At 42.8% G+C, this 19,669-nt stretch overlaps 3 pseudogenes; all 3 read left to right on the forward strand.

Moving 5' to 3' along the window:
- The first annotated feature begins 1,305 nt into the window (after nt 1-1,305).
- Nucleotides 1,306-2,060, forward strand: LOC147003709 (uncharacterized; annotated as a pseudogene).
- A 1,721-nt stretch (nt 2,061-3,781) lies between these two features.
- LOC147003710 (RNA-binding protein EWS pseudogene) lies at nt 3,782-4,283 on the forward strand (annotated as a pseudogene).
- Nucleotides 4,284-6,636: 2,353 nt separating this feature from the next.
- On the forward strand, nt 6,637-7,875 carry LOC147003711 (RNA-binding protein EWS pseudogene; annotated as a pseudogene).
- The last annotated feature ends 11,794 nt before the right edge of the window (nt 7,876-19,669 follow it).

Below are 19,669 nucleotides of genomic sequence, written 5' to 3' on the forward strand. Positions count from 1 at the left end.
ACTGAGAAAATGCCTCCATAAGACTGGGCTGAAGGCAGACAAGCTTATAGTGCATTTTCCTAATTAGTGACGGATGGATGATTAGTGATTATGGGTGGTGTCAATCCTGGTCCTAATTCTATAAGAAATAGGTCGAGCAAGCCAAGAGAGCAAACCAGCAAGCAGCAGCCCTCATGGCCTCGGCTCCTGCCTCTAGGTTCCTGCCCTGTTTGAGTTCCTGTCCTGACAGCTTTCGATGATGAACATGATCTGGAAATGTAAGTCAAATAAACCCTTTCTTCCCTATGTTGCTTTGGTCATGGTGTTCCATCATAGCAATAGAAGCCATAACTAAGACACCTGGTATCAGCGAGGCTGAGGCAAATAAGCTGCACTGCCACAAGTCTGAGGCCAAGGTGGGTTACACCATAAGTTCAAAGCCAGCCTGGGCTATAATGTTAGACCTTGTGTTTACAAACAAACAAACAAACAAACAGCACAATAACAAAGCATACTTGGTGTAGTGGAATACTCCTTTAATTCCAGAACTCAGGAAGAGAGGAAAGTGGACCTTTGAGTTCAAGGACATCCTAGTCAATACTGTGGCCCTATTTCAAAACAAACAATAACATATGCCCTCTCCCAAAAAAAGAAAAGCAGGGCAGGCTGACAGACACTTGCCTCCAAGCCAGACTTTGATCCCCAGTATAAGTGGTAGGGAGAAGTGACTCCTGCAAGCTGTCATCTGAGCTCTATGAATCCCAGCACAAGTGTGCACACTCACACACAAGCATGTTATAGGGCTGGCGAGATGGCTCAATGGGTAAGACCACTGACTAAGTTCAAATCCCAGCAACCACATGGTAGCTCACAACCACCCATAATGAGATCTGATGCCCTCTTCTGGTCTATCTGAAGTCAGCTACGGTGTACTTATGTATAATAATAATGAAATCTTTGGGCCAGAGCAGTCAGGGACTGAGCAAGCGCAGCCATCTAGAGCAAGCAGTATTGACCAGAGGGAGCAGGAAGTCCTAAAAATTCAATTCCCAACATCCACATGAAGGCTCACAAACATCTGTTCAGCTACAGTGTACTCACATACATAAAATAAATAAATATATCTTTAAAAAAAAACATACATTACAATCCTAGCACTTGGGAGATGGGTGCAAGATAATAAAGAACTCAAGGTCACTCTCAACTGTTCAAGGACGACCATTAGATAGAAAATCAAGTCTTGAGTCGGTAGTAGGGTGAAAAGCTACTACAATGCTGAGCAGAGGAGGTAGGAACCTGATTTCCAGAAGCAGCTTGGTAGGCACCATGTCCGGGAGCACCACCATCGAGGCAGTTAAGCTCAAGATCCAGGTTCTGCAGCAGCAGGCTGATGATGCTGAGGAGAGGGTCGAGTGCCTCTAGCAGGAAGTGGAGGGAGAAAGGTGGGCCTGGGAGCAGGCTGATGCTGAGGTGGCCTCATTGAACTGCAGGATCCACCTGGTTGAAGAGGAGCGGGACCATGTCCAGGAGCGCCTTGCCACTGTTTTGCAGAAGCTGGAGGGAGTGGAGAAGGCTGCAGATGAGAGTGAGAAAGGTATGAATGTGATTGAAAATAAGGGGTCTAAAAGATGAAAAAAAGATGGAACTCCAGGAAATCCAGCTAAAGGAAGCAGTGCACATTGTAGAAGAGGCAGATAGGAAGTATGAAGTGGTGGCTCATAAGTTGGTGATTATTGAAGGAGACTGGAAACACAAGGAGGAACGTGCTGAGCTGGCAGAGGTCCGCTGGCAAGGCCTGTTGCGAGAGATGGAAGAGCAGATCAGACTGATGGACCAGAACCTGAAGTGTCTGAGTGCTGCTGAAGAAAAGTACTCTCAAAAAGAAGACAAGTATGAAGAAGAAATAAAGATTCGTACTGATAAACTCCAGGAGGCAGAGACCTGTGCTGAGTTTGCTGAAAGATCTGGAATCAAACTGGAGAAGACCATTGATGACTTGGAAGATAAATTGAAGTGCCCCAAAGAGGAGCATCTCTGTACACAAAGGATGCTGGACCCTGCTGGACCTAAAGGAGATGTAGACCTTCCCCATCCCTGCCCCGCGGCCACTCCTCCCTCTGACCTTGACTCTGCCAGAGGACAGCCTCCCTGAAGCTGACTTTGAAACTGAGGGCTGATCTTTTTAACTGAAGACTGCTTTCCCTCCTGCCACCTCCTCTACTCCTCCTGTCTTTTGCACAAAACTGTGTCAGCCTCTTCCCAGAGTTCCAGCGGGAGGGGCTGAACACCTTTTAGAAATTATTCAGTTATTTTTTTTACTACAAATACCTACTTATATTATGCTTCTTGTAGAGTTAAAAGATGATGTTTGGTTTGATAAAGTAGCCTTAGAAATGCTTAAAAGAGTTAATGCACTAATTAGAGCAAAGCATTTTGCTGTGGCTCTGATTTTATCCATTAGTGCTTTAATAGCCATCGTTACTTCACTTACAGTCTCAACAGTCACCTTAGTCTCAGATATGAAGTCTGCACATTTTGTTATGATGTAAATAAAAATGTCTCTTTAACACTTGCAAGGCAATGAGTTAGAGATAAAATATTAGAAGTAAAAAGTGGTGCTGTAGAGGATGTAATTTTAACACTAGGACAAGAAGTGGAAAATATTAAAGTTAGCTTTTTACCAAGTGCCATGCCAGCTTTAAGTAATGTGCCAAATGATAATGATGGTATTTGAGATTGCTTCACTGATCATGTCTTTAAAGAGTTGAAATATATATATATATATATATATATATATATATATTAATGTATAAAAACCCTAGCTTGAGACCTCCAAAATAGACTCAGATTCAAACTGCCTCCTTTGTTTCTGTTTGTCACTGGTGAATCCTTACCCACCTAGCCTTCAAGGACCCACATTCCAGGGACCCCATACTTGATCAGGGTGATCCATGGTAGAGAGGGCCAAAAATTAGCACAGAGACAGAAGGAAAGGCCATTCTGAGACGACCCCACTTTGGGACCTTTTTCCACCTGCAGACACCAAACAGCCATACTATTCCTGATGCCAAGAAGTGCTTAATGAAAGGAGCCTGATATAGCTGTCTCCTGAGAGGTTCTACCAGCACCTGACCAATACAGATGCAGACACAGCCAACCATCAGAATGAGCGTGAAAATACTAATGGAAGAGTTAGGGGAAGGACTGAAGGAGCTTGCAGCCCCATAAGAAGAACAATATAAACTACCTAGTCCACCCAGAGATCCCAGGAATTAAACCACCAAAGGAGGAGTACACAAGGAAGGAGCTAGGACTCCATATACATATGAAGCAGAGGATGGCCTTATTTGACATCATTGGGAAGGGAGATACACTTGATGAACCAGAGCAGGGAGATGCTAGAGTGATGAGGTGGGAGTGGTTGAATGGGTGAAGTTGTAACCTCATAGAGGCAAGGTGAGGTGACTGGGGGGGATGGGATGGGCATTTCTGGAGGGGTAAACTGGAAGGGGGATATCATTTGAAATGTAAATGAATAAAATGGTTTTTTTAATAAAAGTACATTCCAGCTATGATCATTTAGAAAAAAATTAAGGCCTTAATTATTGATGGGGACTTTGAGAAACACTACCATTGATTCCTGGCCTGAATTGTAGGGAAAGGCTTCCTGTAAAGCAATGCTCCTCAAAAAATACGTCATAACAACTGTAGAACATATATTTCCTCTGGTCTGAAAACTTGCAACCATTGGGGAACAAGAGAGGGAGACAAACTTTGAGAGAACAGGGAAGAAGGAGAGAAAATGGCTTCCATAGATTACAGTGCCTAAAGCTAACCTGCAAACCAACAAGGCTACAGGGCCTACCCAGCTCAGCCAACTCAAAGATATGCACAGACCACCAAGGCATATGGGCACAAAGCCAGGGAACCTATAGACAGCCTACTGATGTCTGCTATACAGACTGCCACCTATGGGCAGATTGCACAGGGAACTTATTATGGACAGCTGCTTACTGGTTATATCACTCCAACTTCCGCCAGGCATTTGGTCAGCTTGCACAAGGATATGGGACTGATGCTTATGACCCAACAATTCTACACTCATCAAAACACAGGCCTTTTACACAGCTCAGTCTGCATATGTCACCCAGGCTGCCTGCTGAGCTTATGATGAGCAGCTAGTAGCCAGCACCCAGAATCCATGCCACCTAAAAGACCACAGAATGGTACCAAGCACTCTTAGACTAGTCAAACTCAATCTAGCACAGGGGGATTATAACCAGCCTAGCCTCGGATACAGATGACCATTATCACCAAGCACTCAGGAGATATACTAGGCAGCCAGTTATAACACCTCCATCATATCTTATCTTGTATATGGTCACCTTTATAAGACTTGCCTTGGTCAGTCATAGTGTCTGTTCACAGCAGTACAAGTTTAACTAAGACAGAAGTTGGCACCAGGAGTGGGATATTGCTAATATAGGCCTGACCTTATTTATTTATTTATCTATTTTTTTATGGGAAGAATGTGGATATGGGGACTTTGGATTTGGAATGCAGTAGAATGCTTTAAATAGGGCAAAGGAACTACAATATTAGGAATATGGAATAATTTGTGACTGAGAAATAGTTTGAAATATGCAGACCTGGTCCAAGAGGTTTCAGGGGAGATTTTCAATATGTGTCCTAAAGAGTGCTTTTGTGATATTTTGGGGACGACTGTGGTCCAATTTTGCTCTTGTTTTAAGAGCCTGTGTGAGGCTAAGGTGAAGAAAGTCAGATTAATTAAATTGAGAAAGAAATCTCAGAAATGCCCATCATAGATTTTTTTTCCTCTGGTTAAGTTTCAAAAAAAGCATTTTAAAGAAACTTGGTAAGCTGAGAAAAGAAAAATCGCAAATATATAATCTGAGTATTAAAGGGGAAACAGGAAGTGAAATGGAGCTGAATTCTGTGTTCATGATATAAAATTGGACTAAGGAAGTAGTGCCCTTGTGGCAAGAACCTACCCAACTAAATTTAGATCCAAGCATGGTGGTACACACACTTAATCCCAGCAGACAAAGCCGAACAGATCCCTGAAGTAGGACACCCTGAGACAGAGCATGTTCTAGGTGGAGAAAAAAAAAAAACTTAAATCCAGGTGTGATGGCATACACTTTTAATCCCAGGAGTCAGGCATTCTGATATTTAAATTCAAGGTCAATATACAGAGCATGATACAGGACAGAAAAGCTTAGGCAATGAAGAAGTTAGAAAAGAGGAAGCTAGTGATAATGTAATAGAACAAGAGGACCATGTTCCAGCTTTTGCAATCAGCAGACAATAGTGGTTTGGGACATGTTTCTCAAACTTTATAGTCAAGAGGAGAGGAGACTGCTGCCGGTTAGCTGAATCTAAGGAATTAGTGGTGCCCAGCATCACTGGGGTGAAAACTTCTGGCACGTGTTTACAGAGAGCACAAAATCATGGTACAGAGATAGCCGAGGTTGTTTGTCATGCTGCAGCTATACTTGGTGTGTAAGAGTCACACAGTTTGTACTGGATTTGAATGCATGAAGGGGTCATGAATATCAGCTGAGGCTTAGCACTGTGAGAAGGCATAGAAGGCCACCAGTGAAGTTTTAGCTGAAGTTGCAGCTGATATCTTGGGACTGATGGGGTCATGCAAAGGATTTGAAGCTTGGCATCATAAAGAGAGGCTATAAGAGGTTATTGGTGAAGCCTAGTTGCAGCTAAATACCCCAGCATACTGGAGAATCCAGTCCCATGGGATGCTCACCAAGAACAAAAGCAGCAGTCCAGTGGATGTACCTGAGCTTGGAGTGATACAGATAATAGAGCTAGAGACCTGACATCTGCCCTTAGGAGGAGCCCAGAAGATCATGTATGGATCCTGGTTTCAAAGAAGCTGTAACATCCAAGTTGCCTCAGAGACCCAAAAATTTCAAGGTACCAGAGCCAATGGATATCTCCTCAGTAATGCTGGTAACACAGAATGGAACCAGCTCAGGAAAAGAAGTTTGTTGCCATCAACAAAGATGCAAAAAGTGTTGCAGAACTGACAATTGCTTTGACATCAGACATGAAAATACAAAGTTTAATTTGCATAGCTGGTTCCTGTCTTGATTTGGAGACTAAAGATAAGTGATTGGCTGGGTCTCAGTAGAGACCTTGAACTTTGGAATTTTAAAATTGATACTGCTGTACACTATGTGGACTTTAAAAGTTGGACTAAATGTGCTTTTTTTTATTTTATATGACTAGCTATGGCCTCCATAGACTCGTAATTGAATGAGCCTATTGGAGTCACATTGTGGAATGTCATGGTTTGAGTATGCTTGGTCCATGGAATAGCACTTTTTGGAGGCCTATCCATGTTGGAATAGGTGTGTTGCTGTTGCCATGGGCTTCAAGAACCTTATTCTAATTGCCTGGAAGTCAGTCTTTCACGAGCAGCCTTCAGGTGAAGATGAAGAACTCTCTGTTCTGCCTGTACCATGCCTGCCTAGAAGCTATCATGCTGCTACCTTGATGATAATGGACTCATCCTCTAAACCTGTAAGCCAACCCCAATTAAATGTTGTTTTTTGTAAGACGTGCCATTGTCAGGGTGTTGGTTCACAGCAGTAAAACACAAAATAAGACAGTTACTCCCCTCAGAAAAGAACCTATAACCAGGCTAAAAATCAATATAGCCAACAGAGTAGCAGCTATGGGCACCAGAGTTCTTTTCAAAAGAACCACTCCAGTGGCATGGGTATTTATGGGTAGAAATATGGAGAATTTTCCTGACAAGGGGATAACCAGAGCTTAAGTGACCCTGATAACTGTGGCAGGAGAGGAGGGAGGTTTGATTCTAGAAGCATTAGCAAAAGTGGGCAGGGAGGAGTGCAATGGGTACTGTGGAAATCAAGGTGTCTTCAATAAGACTGCTGGACCCATGATTGAAGGACCAGATCTTGATCAAGGCTTTGCTATAGACCTCGATGAAGACTCTGACAACAGTGAAATTTATGTGCAAGGATTAAGTGACAATGTGACTTTGGATGATCTGAAAGGCTTCTTTAAGCAGTGTGGGACTGTCAAGATTAACAAAAGAACTGGACAAGCCATGGTCAATATCTGCATGGACAAGGAAACAGGAAAGCCTAAATGTGATGCCACAATGTCCTACAAAGCTCCACCATCTACCAACAGTGCCATGGAATGGAGATGGAAAAGATGTTCAATGAAGCAAACATAAAGATTCTCTAGCCCGAGAGAAGCATCTAATGAACAGGGTTCAGGGTGGCATGCAATCATGTGAGGGCAGAGGGATACCACCACCACTTTGTGGAAGTTCTGGCTCCCAGGTGGTCCTGGAGGAACCTTGGTTTATATGCCAGGACATGGAGGAAGTAGCAGAAGCTCCTCCACAAAAGGGTCTCTGAGGCTCAAGAGGGAATCCCTTTGGAAGGCAAAATGTCCAGCAGAAAGCAGTGTCTGGCAGTGTCTCAATCTGGGCTGTGGAAACCAAATTTCACCTGGAGAACAGAATGCAACCAGTATAAGGCCCCTAATGCTGAGGGTTTCTCCCTCCACCATTTCCACCTCGGGGTGGTAATCATAGCTGAGGCAGCCCTGGTGGCATGCAAGCAGGAATAGTTGAACTGTGGGACTGACTTTGATTATCATAGCTGAATATTCAGAGGTGGTAGAGGTGGAGACACATAAGACTTCTGAGGAGGCCTCAGCATGGATTAGGTTGGTTTTGGTACAGGAAGACAAGGTAGTCCTAGGGGCTCTCCTGGACCTTTATTGGATCAGACTGAAGGAACAGGCAGACTTGGAGGTCCTGGGAAATTGGATAAACATGAGCACCATCAGCAACACAGAGACTGGCCCTACTAGAGACATGCAGAGCTGCATTGATGACCAGATTTAGTTTTTAAAATAGAAAATGTTTTAAAAGTATAATTCCAGAAAAGCACCTGAGCAGCTGGGGCCCAGGGTCTGCTGACACTCGCCAACCGCCCACAACACCCGCCACAGGATCTTAAGACTTCTGGTGAGTGGAGCACAGCTTCTGCTCCAATCCAATTGCGCGGGACCTGAGACTGCATTAGTTAGGGAAGCAGAAACCGGCCTGAGTAGGACCACAGGCCTCATCCGGCTGGATCAGCGCCTGGGTAGCGGGAGCGCAGGGTTGCCTGACACCCGCCAGCTACCCACGACCCCCGCCGCAGGATTTTGGGACTGCTGGTGAGTGGAACACAGCTTCTGCTCCAGTCCAATCACGCGGGACCTGAGACTGCTCTGGTTGGGGAGAGAGAAATCCGGCCTACATAGGGCCACAACCCTCTTCCGGTCAGAAAAGCACCTGAGCAGCTGGGGCGCAGGGTCTGCTGACACTCGCCAACCGCCCACAACACCCGCCACAGGATCTTAAGACTTCTGGTGAGTGGAGCACAGCTTCTGCTCCAATCCAATTGCGCGGGACCTGAGACTGCATTAGTTAGGGAAGCAGAAACCGGCCTGAGTAGGACCACAGGCCTCATCCGGCTGGATCAGCGCCGGGGTAGCGGGAGCGCAGGCTTGCCTGACACCCGCCAGCTACCCACGACCCCCGCCGCAGGATTTTGGGACTGCTGGTGAGTGGAACACAGCTTCTGCTCCAATCCAATTGCGCGGGACCTGAGACTGCATTAGTTAGGGAAGCAGAAACTGGCCTGAGTAGGGCCACAGGCCTCACCCGGCAGCGCCAGGGTAGCGGGAGCGCAGGGTTGCCTGACACCCGCCAGCTACCCACGACCCCCGCCGCAGGATTTTGGGACTGCTGGTGAGTGGAACACAGCTTCTGCTCCAGTCCAATCACGCGGGACCTGAGACTGCTCTGGTTGGGGAGAGAGAAATCCGGCCTACATAGGGCCACAACCCTCTTCCGGTCAGAAAAGCACAGGGGCAGCTGGGGCGCAGGGTCGGCTGACACTCACCAGCTACCCACAACACCCACCACAGGATCTTAAGACTTCTGGAGAGTGGAACACAGCTTCTGCTCCAATCCAATTGCATGCAGGACCAGAGACTGCATTAGTTAGGGAAGCAGAAAAACGGCCTGAGTAGGACCACAGGCCTCTTCCGGCTGGACCAGCACCAGGGTACCGTCAGCTACCCACGACACCCGCCACAGGATTTAGAGACTGCTGGTGAGTGGAACACAGCTTCTGCTCCAATCTTTAAATAGTGACAACGATAACAACTAACCCCAGAGATTACCAGATGGCGAAAGGTAAACGTAATAATCTTACTAACAGAAACCAAGACCACTCACCATCATCAGAATCCAGCACCCCCACTTCACCCAGTCCAGGGCACCCCAACACACCGGAAAAGCTAGACACGGATTTAAAAGCATATCTCCTGATGATGATAGAGGACTTCAAGAAGGACGTTAATAACACACTTAAAGAAATGCAGGAGAACATTGCTAAAAAGGAAGAAGACAATAAAGAGGAAGCACAAAAATCCCTTAAAGAATTGCAGGAGAACACTGCTAAAGAGTTACAAATCCTTAAAGAAAAACATGATAACATAATCAAACAGGTAGAAGTCCTTACAGAAAAACAGGAAAACACATCCAAACAGATGATGGAAATGAACAAAACCATACTAGACCTAAAAAGGGAAGTAGACACAATAAAGAAAACCCAAAATGAGGCAACACTAGAGATAGAAACCCTAGGAAAGAAATCTGGAACCATAGATACGAGCATCAGCAACAGAATACAAGAGATGGAAGAGAGAATCTCAGGTGCAGAAGATTCCATAGAGAACATCGGCACAACAATCAAGGAAAATGGAAAATGCAAAAAGATCCTAACTCAAAACATCCAAGAAATACAGGACATAATGAGAAGACCAAACCTACGGATAATAGGAGTGGATGAGAATGAAGATTTTCAACTCAAAGGACCAGCAAACATCTTCAACAAAATTATAGAAGAAAACTTCCCAAATCTAAACAAAGAGATGCCCATGAACATACAAGAAGCCTACAGAACTCCAAATAGACTGGATCAGAAAAGAAATACCTCCCGACACATAATAATCAGAGCAACAAATGCTCTAAATAAAGATAGAATACTAAAAGCAGTAAGAGAAAAAGGCCAAGTAAAATATAAAGGCAAGCCTATCAGAATTACACCAGACTTTTCACCAGAGACTATGAAAGCCAGAAGATCCTGGACAGATGTTATACAGACACTAAAAGAACACAAATTCCAGCCCAGGCTACTATACCCAGCCAAACTCTCAATTAACATAGATGGAGAAACCAAAGTATTCCACGACAAAACCAAATTCACACATTATCTCTCCACGAATCCAGCCCTTCAAAGGATAATAACAGAAAAAAACCATTACAAGGACAGGAACCACGCCCTAGAAACAACAAGAAGGTAATCCCTCAACAAACCTAAAAGAAGACAGCCACAAGAACAAAATGCCAACTTTAACATCAAAAATAACAGGAAACACCAATTTCTTTTCCTTAATATCTCTTAATATCAATGGACTCAACTCCCCGATAAAAAGACATAGACTAACAAACTGGCTACACAAACAAGACCCAACATTTTGCTGCTTACAGGAAACTCATCTCAGAGAAAAGGATAGACACTACCTCAGAATGAAAGGCTGGAAAACAATTCTCCAAGCAAATGGCATGAAGAAACAAGCTGGAGTAGCCATTCTAATATCTGATAAGATTGACTTCCAACCCAAAGTCATTAAAAAAGACAGGGAGGGACACTTCATACTCATCAAAGGTAAAATCCTCCAAGAGGAACTATCAATCCTGAATATCTATGCTCCAAATACAAAGGCAGCCACATTCATTAAAGAAACTTTAGTAAATCTCAAAGCACACATTGCACCTCATACAATAATAGTGGGAGACTTCAACACACCACTTTCACCAATGGACAGATCATGGAAACAGAAACTAAACAGGGACACAGTGAAACTAAGAGAAATTATGAATCAAATGGATCTGGCAGATATCTACAGAACATTCTATCCTAAAACAAAAGGATATACCTTCTTCTCAGCACCTCATGGTACCTTCTCCAAAATTGACCACATAATTGGTCACAAAACAGGCCTCAACAGATATAAAAATATTGAAATTGTCCCATGCATCCTATCAGATCACCATGGACTAAGGCTGATCTTCAATAACAAAATAAATAATAGAAAACCAACCTTCACGTGGAAACTGAACAACACTCTTCTCAATGATACCTTGGTCAAGGAAGGAATAAAGAAAGAAATTAAGGACTTTTTAGAGTTCAATGAAAATGAAGCCACAACATACCCAAACTTATGGGACGCAATGAAAGCATTTTTAAGAGGAAAACTCATAGCTCTGAGTGCCTCCAAAAGGAAACTAGAGAGAGCACACATTAGCAGCTTGACAACACACCTAAAAGCACTAGAACAAAAGGAAGCAAATTCACCCAAGAGGAGTAGACGGCAGGAAATAATCAAACTCAGGGGTGAAATCAACCAAGTGGAAACAAGAAAAACTATTCAAAGAATCAACCAATCGAGGAGCTGGTTCTTTGAGAAAATCAACAAGATAGATAAACCCTTAGCCAGACTCACTAGAGGGCACAGGGAAAGCATCCTAATTAACAAAATCAGAAATGAAAAAGGAGACATAACAACAGATCCTGAAGACATCCAAAACACCATCAGATCCTTCTACCAAAGGCTATACTCAACAAAACTGGAGAACCTGGATGAAATGGAGAAGTTCCTAGACAGATACCAGGTACCAAAGTTGAATCAAGATCAGGTTAATGATCTAAACAGCCCTATATCCCCCAAAGAAATTGAAGCAGTCATTAATAGTCTCCCAACTAAAAAAAGCCCAGGACCAGATGGGTTTACTGCAGAGTTCTATCAGACCTTCAAAGAAGATCTAATCCCAGTTCTTCACAAACTATTCCACAAAATAGAAACAGAAGGTACTCTACCCAACTCATTCTATGAAGCCACAATTACTCTGATACCTAAACCACAAAAAGACCCAACAAAGATAGAAAACTTCAGACCAATATCCCTTATGAATATTGATGCAAAAATCCTCAATAAAGTTCTTGCTAACCGAATCCAAGAACACATCAAAACAATCATCCATCCTGACCAAGTAGGTTTCATCCCAGGGATGCAGGGATGGTTCAATATACGGAAATCCATCAACGTAATCCAGTATATAAACAAACTCAAAGACAAAAACCACATGGTCATCTCCTTAGATGCGGAAAAAGCATTTGACAAGATCCAACACCCATTCATGATAAAAGTCTTGGAAAGATCAGGAATTCAAGGCCCATACCTAAACATGATAAAAGCAATCTACAGCAAACCAGTAGCCAACATCAAAGTAAATGGTCAGAAGCTTGAAGCAATCCCTCTAAAATCAGGGACTAGACAAGGCTGTCCACTTTCTCCATACCTATTCAACATTGTACTTGAAGTCCTAGCCAGAGCAATTCGACAACAAAAGGAGATCAAAGGGATACAAATTGGAAAAGATGAAGTCAAAATATCACTTTTTGCAGATGATATGATAGTATATATAAGTGACCCTAAAAATTCCACCAGAGAACTCCTAAGCCTGATAAACAGCTTCGGTGAAGTAGCTGGATATAAAATTAACTCAAACAAATCAATGGCCTTTCTCTACACAAAGAATAAACAGGCTGAGAAAGAAATTAGGGAAACAACACCCTTCTCAATAGTCACAAATAATATAAAATATCTTGGCGTGACTCTAACTAAGGAAGTGAAAGATCTGTATAATAAAAACTTCAAGTCTCTGAAGAAAGAAATTCTAGAAGATCTCAGAAGATGGAAAGATCTCCCATGCTCATGGATTGGCAGGATCAACATTGTAAAAATGGCTATCTTGCCAAAAGCAATCTACAGATTCAATGCAATCCCCATCAAAATTCCAAATCAATTCTTCAACGAATTAGAAAGTGCAATCTGCAAATTCATCTGGAATAACAAAAAACCTAGGATAGCAAAAACTCTTCTCAAGGATAAAAGAACCTCTGGTGGAATCACCATGCCAGACCTAAAGCTCTACTACAGAGCAATTGTGATAAAAACTGCATGGTACTGGTATAGTGACAGACAAATAGACCAATGGAATAGAATTGAAGACCCAGAAATGAACCCACACACCTATGGTCACTTGATCTTCGACAAGGGAGCTAAAAACATCCAGTGGAAGAAAGACAGCATTTTCAACAAATGGTGCTGGCACAACTGGTTGTTAACATGTAGAAGAATGCGAATCGATCCATTCCTATCTCCTTGTACTAAGGTCAAGTCTAAGTGGATCAAGGAACTTCACATAAAACCAGAGACACTGAAACTTATAGAGGAGAAAGTGGGGAAAAGCCTTGAAGATATGGGCACAGGGGAAAAATTCCTGAATAGAACAGTAATGGCTTGTGCTGTAAGATCAAGAATTGACAAGTGGGACCTCATGAAACTACAAAGCTTCTGCAAGGCTAAAGACACCATCAATAAGACAAAAAAACCACCAACAGATTGGGAAAGGATCTTCACCTATCCTAAATCAGATAAGGGACTTATATCCAATATATATAAAGAACTCAAGAAGGTGGACTCCAGAAAGTCAAATAACCCCATTAAAAAATGGGGCTCAGAACTGAACAAAGAATTCTCACCTGAGGAATACCGAATGGCAGAGAAGCACCTGAAAAAATGTTCAACATCCTTAATCATCAGGGAAATGCAAATCAAAACAACCCTGAGATTCCACCTCACACCAGTCAGAATGGCTAAGATCAAAAATTCAGGTGACAGCAGATGCTGGAGAGGATGTGGAGAAAGAGGAACACTCCTCCATTGTTGGTGGGATTGCAAGCTTGTACAACCACTCTGGAAATCAGTCTGGCGGTTCCTCAGAAAATTGGACATAGTACTACCGGAGGATCCAGCAATACCTCTCCTGGGCATATATCCAGAAGATGTCCCAACCGGTAAAAAGGACACATGCTCCACTATGTTCATAGCAGCCCTATTTATAATAGCCAGAAGCTGGAAAGAACCCAGATGTCCCTCAACAGAGGAATGGATACAGAAATTATGGTACATTTACACAATGGAGTACTACTCAGCTATTAAAAAGAATGAATTTATGAAATTCCTAGCCAAATGGATGGACCTGGAGGGCATCATCTTGAGTGAAGTAACACAATCACAAAAGAACTCACACAATATGTATTCATTGATAAGTGGATATTAGCCCAAAACTTAGGATACCCAAGATATAAGATACAATTTGCTAAACGCATGAAACTCAAGAAGAATGAAGACCAAAGTGTGGACACTGTGCACCTTCTTAGAATTGGGAACAAAACACCCAGGGAAGGAGCTACAGAGACAAAGTTCGTAGCTGTGATGAAAGGATGGACCATTTAGAGACTGCTGTATCCAGGGATCCGTCCCATAATCAGCTTCTAAACGCTGACACCATTGCATACACTAGCAAGATCTTGCTGAAAGGACCCAAATATAGCTGTCTCCTGTGAGACGATGCCGGGGCCTAGCAAACACAGGAGTGGATGTTCACAGTCAGCTATTGGATGTATCACAGGGCTCCCAATGGAGAAGCTAGAGAAAGTACCCAAGGAGCTAAAGGGATCTGCAACCCTATTGTTGGAACAGTATGATGTACTAACCGGAACCCTGGAGCTCTTGTCTCTAGCTGCATATGTATCGAAAGATGGCCTAGTCGGCCATCAATGGAAAGAGAGGCCCATTGGACTTGCAAACTTTATATGCCCCAATATAGGGGAATGCCAGGGCCAAAAGAATGGGAATGGGTGGGTAGGGAAGTGGGGGGCGCTATGGGGAATTTTGGGATAGTATTGGAAATGTAATTGAGGAAATTATGTAATAAAAATATAAAAAAAAAAAAGGAAAAAAAAAAAAAAGATATTTCACGATAGTCTACCCCTTTGTGAGTTAGGCAAGAACAGGTTGGCTGCAGAATGAACTGAGTGGTGATTTTTAATGGGCAAGGCTCTTGAACATTGCTTGCCCAGAGAGTCAAGTGAAGGACTTTCTGCCCAGAGAGGTGGAAAATAACTTCAAATTACAGGCAATTTCTGTGTACTAATATCTGTACAAGGTCTAGGGTATTGTGACCCACGACTATATTAGTATTTCTTTTATGAGAGCAGTTGGGATGTTTAACATTTTAAAAGAAAAATAGATTCAGATATGACAATTAGCTTATACTAGAAAAAAAAAAAAAGTATAATTCCATGTTTATTATGTTAGTGAGAATATTATGTTTATTCTTTGCTTGTACTTTTTATTTTTATCATTGTGAAGAAACATTAAAACAAGCTAAATAGTGAAAAAATCCACAGCCATATGTATTTTTAATTGTTACAGTGGTAGTTTTGCTACTGAGTAGAGTCTAAGTGTTTGATACCACCAGAAATCTATGTATTCCATTACTCATAAACCATGGATTAAGAATCATCACTATAGAGCAAGTCACAAATCCAACCAGGAAAATAATGTGTACCCCAATAAGAGTTATGCTAACAATGTGGCAATGGTAGTCTTACTAAAATGGACATTGGTGAAGTTCACAGTGTAAAAAGCTTGATAAATTTATTCCTCCAACATCTTGAATGCACTCAGGAGTTATAAAAAGTAACCCAACAGTTCTGAATTGTCTGAGTCAATATGAGCTTGATTTCTCATGTCCCATCTCCAAAGTTTGTGATACATTCAGCAAGAAGGACTTGCTATTACATTCTGGTTGGTAGTCAGGTTCAATGACAATTGTGTGAATTATTTTGGGTGTTCCCACATACTCAGAACAAATACATAAAAGAAGGTATTCTACTTACAAGTTCTTTGTCAGTGACTTATGGTTTCTGAGATGAATGTAACACTGTTAAGGATAAGCCCAAAGAAAGACTCACACAGACAAGCATACAAATACTGTCCATTTTCACTTTTGATCATCCTAAGTGTTGTTCCCTTCTTTCCACCCTCATCTCTTTCCCCGGTTTGTATAATGGGAAGTAGTCTTCAGAGATGTTTAAAATATACCATGAGCATAAATATTTGAGAGATTGCATATACATATATGTATATATCCATATACATCCTCCCTGAAGCTGACTTTGAAACTGAGGGCTGATCTTTTTAACTGAAGACTGCTTTCCCTCCTGCCACCTCCTCTACTCCTCTTGTCTTTTGCACAAAACTGTGTCAGCCTCTTTCCAGAGTTCCAGCGGGAGGGGCTGAACACCTTTTAGACCAATATTTAAAAGACTGTGAGCACAACACAGTGTCTTCAATGCAGTTGTGATATGCACATTGTGATTACTTTCTGTCTTAGCAACCATTTTTAACATTCCAAGAACTTCTGCCACTTGGAGCAGCACATATTAGCCTAATGGATACTGTTGCAGCATGGAGGAGAAACCCAGGATTGGGCGTGCCTTGCTGAGAGCCAGCAGAGCCCAGGCAGGCTCCACTGTGGGAGAGCTCAGTGCTCTGCACCAAGTCTTAGCCAAACAACAGGGAGATTCTAGGAAGTTAGCCAAAAACAGAAAAACTATTCCAGGCTGTGAAGGTTTTCAGCTTTTGTTTCTTAGAACAACTTTACACTTATTTTTATTTCGTACTTTTTCCATCAGATGTGACCAAATAAGACAGTGAGATGTCTGAGACAGCCCCACCTCCCATGGCCTCATGAATGTTAGGCAAATGTGCTACCATTCAGCCCCAGCCCTCAGCCCAAATTTGTTGCATCTCTACCCCTTTCCTTACTGCTCAAAGATCGATCTTGCTGCCCCTTAGTGTTGTGGTGACCTCTTAGAGGTCACCTGCCCCCAAGGGAGACAGAGAAAGGAAAATTATGTTTGTGCCACTGATTGAGCCACATGAACATCATCTCATAGCTCTTTCCTGAAGCTGAGGTCTCTAAAGTGCCATCTCACTGTGCTTTGTATCGGTCAGTGCTAGAGAAATCTTGAATAGCTTATGTGAAAAAAAAAAAAAACTTTTTAAATTTTACATTATTTTGAATGTTTTTGTTTTGGGGGGTTGGGTAGGTTTGGCCAAGTCATTGGCAGTGAGAATTCTTTGCAGTCTGTGGGCTAGTGGTGTGCTCATCCTTAAAGTGTCCCCACCTGTACTGGGTATTCCTGGTTGTCAACTTGACTCTATTTGCAATGAACTACAATCCAGATTTGGAAGGCTCACCAGTGACCCTTATCTACAGGCTTGGAGATAGAAGTTTCTGATCTGGATCTTGGTATGGAGATCTTGAGCATAGTGGCTATGGACTCCAGAAGATTAAATCTCTGAGTTCAAGGTCATCCAGGATTAAAGGTGTGGTGGAACACACCTTTAACCTGGGCTACACCTTCTGATGGAGACAATATAAGGACATTGGATGAAGGGAGCCTTGCTCTTGCTCCTTCACCTGCTTGCTGTGTAACTGCTAGATCCTTTGACTTCCATTCACAGCTACTACTGAATCAATTGTCATTGTATTCCACACAGTATTGCTTCTGACCAAGGAACTCATTTCACAGCCAGAGAAGTGCGACAGTGGGCCCACGATCATGGAACTCATGGGTCTTACCATGTTCCCCATCATCCTGAAGCAGCTGGTCTGATAGAAAGATGGAATGGCCTTTTGAAGATGCAGTTACAATGCCAATTAGGTGGTAACAGCATGGAAAGGCTGGGGCAGAGTTTTTCAGAAGGCAGTATATGCTTTGAATCTGAATTTGCTATATGGTACTGTTTCCCCCATAGCCAGGATCCATGGGTCTAGGAATCATGGGTGGAAAAGGGAATAGTTCCACTTATTATCACTCCTAGTGTCACTCTAGGAAAATTTTTGCTTCCTGTCCCCATAACTCTAGGTTCTGCTGGCCTAGAAGTTTTGGCTCCAGAGGGGGGAGTGCTCCTACCAGGAGCTACAACAAACATTCCATTGAACTGGAAGCTCAGACTTCCCCTGGTCATTTTGGGCTTCTAATGCCCTTAAACCAACAGGCTAAGAAAGGAATAACAGTGTTAGGAGGGGTGATAGATCCAGATTACCAGGGGGAAATTGGATTGCTTCTTCACAATGGAGGTAAGCAAGATTATGTCTGGAATGTAGGAGATCCCTTAGTACTACCATGTCCTGTGATTAAAGTCAATGGGAAACTACAACAGCCTAATCCAAGCAGGATGACATAGGACACAGACCCAGGAATGAAGCTATGGTCAATCCTCCAGGAAAAGAGCCAAGACTTGCTGAGGTGCTTGCTGAAGGTGAAGGAAATACAAAATGGGTAGTACAGGAACATCCCTCCATGGCCTCTGCATCAACTCCTGCTTCCTGACCTGCTTGAGTTCCAGTCCTGACTTCCTTTGGTCATACTCAGTATGAGTTCCAGTCCTGACTTCCTTTGGTCATACAGCAGTATGGAAGTGTAAGCTGAATAAAGCCTTTCCTCCCCAACTTGCTTCTTGGTTATGATGTTTGTGCAGGAATAGAAACCCTGACTAAGACACCAGCCAATTGTCATGTTCAGCTGGTTTCTTCTCGGCCTGTTAGGTGGGCACCCTGCAGATTCCTGGCTAGTTTGTACTCTCCTCTGACCAGAGAAAGAGAACTGTGTTGTGCTACTGTTTTAATACTGAATATTGACAAGTGACAATTTGAAATAAAGAACCAGTCCCTTCAAAGAAAAAAAAAAAAGAAAATCAAGTCTTTGCAAAAAATAGAAATCAAGTCTGTTAATCTCACTTCTGAAACAAGGCTTTCCTGAACTCACTCCCTTATACTAACCACACACCACATACACACACACACACACACACACACACACACACACACTTTCCTTTTCTCTGTTCCCACTCTCTTCCTTAATTTACTAGGATGGCCTCAAGGTTATAGACAGGTGTGAATCAGCACACTCATTCAGTACTTATTTTCTGTAACCCACTGTAACTAAGGCCATGCTAGAACTATGCTGTTGAGTACTTTAACCCCTGGAAAGGACAGCACTTTGAATAACTTTTTGTTCTCTCCTTCTCCATACACATGGGTCCTACCTAGAGTTAGCACTCAGGTTACTATTAATTTGTAAAGCTCTATAATTTTTAAAAAGATTTATTATTTTATTTTATGTATATGGCTGTTTTGCCTGCATGTATGTCTGTGCCCCTTTTGTGAGCCTGTTGCCCTCAGAGGCTACAAGAGGGCATCAGATCCCAGGGAACTAGAGCCACAGACAGTTGTTGGCTTCCATGTTGGTATTTGGATTTGGACCTGGGTCCTCTGGAAGAACAGCCAATGCTTTTAACAACTAAGCCATCTCCCCAGCCTCCTAGTAAAACGGTAAGCAAGTCTGCCAGCCCTAAGCCTTCAATACCACCCTGCTGAGGAATAAGTTTCCAACACACAACCACTATCCAAATCAGAGGACCATGCATTTTCATTGGCCCAAGTGTTTGTTTAGATCCTAAGCAAAGCTTATCAGTGTCCTTGCAAGTCACAGTCTAAATGTGGATTCTATTCAGAATGTTCTCACAGCATCCCCAGGTCACCTCCCCACAAGCATATAGC

This window comes from Mus caroli, unplaced genomic scaffold, assembly GCF_978045245.1.
Source record: "Mus caroli unplaced genomic scaffold, Mus_caroli_1 scaffold_8, whole genome shotgun sequence".
NCBI lineage: Eukaryota > Metazoa > Chordata > Mammalia > Rodentia > Muridae > Mus > Mus caroli.